The following is a 4,398-nucleotide window of genomic DNA, read 5'->3' as shown; positions in this document are numbered from 1 at the left end:
GCGAAATTTCAATCCCCTTGAAATTTTTGGAGCTTAGCACCTCCCGCCTCGTAATGCACCTATTGTCATTACAATGTCCAACCGTCTGTCCGTCTGCATGTAATAACTCGGCTCCCAGTGAATGGATTTTCATGAAATTTTATATTTGGGCCTTTTAAAAATACTTGTAGAGCTATTCCAAATTTCTTTAAAATCGGACTAATATAAATCCGGCAGTTATTATTTCTTTGCTCTCCCGCATGTAATAACTCCAATCCTAGTAGGAAAATGTTCTTAAAATTTTATGTTTCGCCCTTTTAGAACGATTTCTCGAACTTTCCCAAATTAAATGGAAATCAGAACAATAGAAATCCGGCAATTATTCTTTTATTTCCTTAGTTCGGGATATTTGCCAACTTAGTTTTTTTTTCCTCTAATACAAGAAACCAAATCCCTGTGAAGTCAGAAATACAGAGTTCTGCTAAAAATTTCAGTGTTTAGTAGAATTCTGTGTAAGCTAAGAATAAAATAATGCGTAATTCATGAATTGTGACTTTATTCTTGAAGGGAAAAAAAAATACACGGTAGTCAATTTAATGTTCCCAACAGCTTTGACATACCAATTTGTTTTTGAAATAAATTTGTAACTAAAGTTAGAATATTTTAAATGTTGTACCTGTAGTGTGTATTAATATTTTGCGTGTTGTTTTTTAATCAAAGAATAACAGAACACAAAATAATAGAAAAATCTATACACCTATTAATAAGTCAACATTTGAATTACCAAATTTATATTAACAGCGTACAGATGAGCATCCCTGTCAATATACAGTGTTGCTTTCAGCTCTTAGGTATCAGCATAGTACACTGCTGTGCTATGCTAACAGCTGAAGGGGGGGGGGAGGTAGCATAGCAGTTCATTGTGATAACTCGCGCTGTGTATTGTGCTGATCAGCTTCTCCACGCCGGGACTTTAGCTGTTATTTAAAGGTTATTAAAATGGGGTGGGAGGTGACGAGGTTGTTACTTCCGGGTTCTGTGCTAGTCCTGCTGACATTTACAAATGATGGAATTACATGAATATAAGATATTTCTTTAACGAGCCTTCCGTTTCATTAAAAATTTTCCATTCCGACCCCTGTACTATAACTTCGTCTATTTAGAACTTTTGAACGAAAGACGTGGCGATATAACCAAGATGATGGAGACCACCATCTTGGTTATTATCTGTGTCGATGGTGTGGGCAATCTTCCTCGATTTGTGGTAGAAGAAAGTTTTCTAACATAAAAATAAGATTCTTTTCTGCTTTATACTCCGAGGTGGCCGCATATTGTAGAGTAGTTTACAAGATAGAAATCTCAAGAACGTTACCGTGTTCAGCAGTTACGTGGACTTGAACCATGGTCAACTCAAACGCGTTTAATCAGTCGCTTACGTCAAGATACAAACATCCCTCCCGAAAGAAGAAAAATCCCTGTACTGTTTGATTCCCTAGTGAGCGTAAGGAACTGTAAATGTAATGCGTCGAGTACGGTATTGCCTTATTATTCCAATATGGTTCCTCCTATCTTTGACTTCTTGATTAGACCGGGGTTCGAGCCCGTCACCATCAAATACGGAGGATGCGGAAAGGTCAGGGAATGACCACCACATATCGCGGATCAATATGGCCTTAGTTGCTAATGCTCCTAGAAACCAAATAACAACATCCTATCTTTGAATTACATATAATTGTATATAGGATAGACGTTTATACATTTTGAAAATCTATTTGCTGTTTATTAACAACAGCAAACACGAATTTCATTTAGTGTCCTCTGAACTGTATGACACCAGGTTAGAAAAAACTCCATTGAATTTAATGGCAATCATTGTTTGTGTGTGGCGAATATGGCGTCTTAACTGCAAGTGTGACTCAAGGAACCGAATTGAAAAACCACTGATCTAGAGTGATTTGAAAGTCTTACTTGTTGTTTTATAAAAGTAATGGTCGAGTGCAATTGGGGAAAGATTTTTCGGGCAATTTTCATAACATAAGCACCAGCATTGTCACCTTCCTCAATCTGACCACCGCATTCTCTAATGAGCGTTACAATTTAAGTCCACAGAACACTACCAGTCACTACTTTGATAATTTCCTACAGTTCTTAAACAGTTTTTTTTTTTTTTTTATCCGACAAATATTTTCCTTTTAGTCTAGTACCAAAATCAAAAAATCCATGAGGTCAAATCAAGGCTTCTTATTCACTGCTGGCCCAAGTCTGCCACTCTATCAGTTCAGAAAATCTACGTGAAGTTAGTTTCGCACAGTACTGAAATGTGGTGTGCTCTCCAGAATAAACAGTTCGTGGGCAACATGTACTTAAGGAAATTCAAAGTTTTTTGAAATTTAAAGAAGCATCTGAAGTAATCGTATCGACCACTGTCTCCTGCAGATCGTGTGGTACTCAACAGCTGCAATGTAGCTGGTTCAATCTTTCAATGAAGTTCTAACATGAAAAATGGCTTTGAGCCAAATAATGCTCTTTAAGAGGTCTTTATAAGCTCTCAAACCCTCTAAAATTCTGCAGAGAATGTCCTGTCAGCCCAGTTTCACGCATACACGCTGTAATGAATTCCTTAGGACTTCGAAGCATCTTGTACCATCTTAATGCCCTCATTTGACACAGAAGGTAGACAGTTCTCCACTGAAATTTCTATTGGATCAGGATATACCGTTGTCACTAATTTTTTGTGCCGAATGCTCTTTCTACTCTGTTGAAAGAGTAGAAAGAGCGTAATTATAGGCATACAAAGTTTGTAGATATTTTTGAATTGCCTTTTTATATTTGATCCTTATTTCCATTTTGAAAAAAAAAGCTGGTAGTGTAGCCAAGTAAAAACAAAAAAATTATTTATTACTTTATTTAATATACGCGGCAGGGAGCTCAGTTCGCATTCAGAAAGATTTTCTAAAGGAAGCTAAGGTTTTCTTCTTTAAACTAAGGTTAGGATTCGTTATAAGTTTGAATAGAAACAAATTCTCGTTGTCTTTCCCCAATACGTGCCTACAGCCAATGGGGCAAAACAGTAGGAGCCATTCCAAGAAGAGTGAGAGAATACTTTTTGTCTAAGAATACACTGTGCACTTGAGATAATAGCAACAACTTATCTTTAACAGAGTTGCAACACTTGGTTAAAGGTTAGGGTCATACCTCTGTTTGAAATGTTCTGTAAATTGCATGACTTAAAAAGATTGCGTACGTTATTAGCTGTGGCTAATAACTTTTCTATCTATGCAATATTCTGAAAGCTACTCTCGCATTCCATTTTAAAAATGGCAGTTATGAAATTCAGTTTGAAAGAGGCAATCATCGTAAACTCTTGGCTACTGTTATTCCATTATCTTTTAAGAAATAAATCGATCAAAAGCTTGAAATGCATATTTTATTAACTGAAGTTTAATGGATTAGTCACTTCATATCCATAGCAGTCCTAAGAAGAAAAAATATATACAAATTAAGAAGAAACATTCAGAGAGAAATATTTTATCAAACACAAATATAAATGTGCAGGGAGAAATATTTTATAAAATGTGAAGAGCATTAGCTCGATAGTGCCAAATATCAGGAAAATTATAATAATAATAAACAGATAGTAATAGCTGCCACCAAATTTAATTATCACCTCTGTACGATCAGAATTTATTAAAGCTGGTTTGTTAACTGAGTAGGGAATCCGTTTTTGGTATCCATTTTTGAAATCCAGTATTCTAACCACAATAGTTGTCATATACATATCAGCAGAATACCAGATTACCGAGTTTTAACAAAGAATAGACGTTATATAAGTTTAGGAATTTCGTAACGGTATCCTTGTCTCTAATCTAACACAAACCTTATTTAAAATTAAAAAAAGAAACTAAAAATTTGTCCTCAAATATTGAATCCAAAATGACACACAAGAATTGAATATCAGCGACTGTAATTTAGTCATGACAGCCCTCTATGCATAAAGATAAAGTTATTAGATAGTATGAATCAGAGCTGTAATACTCAATATGTTCTACGTTGATAATAAAATTATATTATTAATGATAATTGAATTTACTAATTTACTAAGATAAAGTTATAGGAAGATTAGCCAAGGAAAACCAGATATTTGGTTTTCGTTAGATTTCGAGTGACATCCAAACTAAAAGCATAATAAATAGCAAGATTTTGAGTCAAATCATAATGTTATTATTACTACAATTATTATTTTAGTCATGGAACATAATTGTCAGACTTTATAATATATGAGCATAAATATATGCGCATAAATAATGCTGTATGTTTGTGCACTGAATCATCTTATTAAATTGAACATGGAAGATACTAATAGTTTAATGTTTATATTTTATGTTCATAATTTCTAGCGAAAGTTCCTTTGAAAATAAG

This window comes from Mastigoproctus giganteus, chromosome 6 (assembly GCF_048544385.1).
Source record: "Mastigoproctus giganteus isolate SK-2022 chromosome 6, ASM4854438v1, whole genome shotgun sequence".
NCBI classification, from domain to species: Eukaryota; Metazoa; Arthropoda; class Arachnida; order Uropygi; family Thelyphonidae; genus Mastigoproctus; species Mastigoproctus giganteus.
This window is presented reverse-complemented; position numbering follows the sequence as displayed.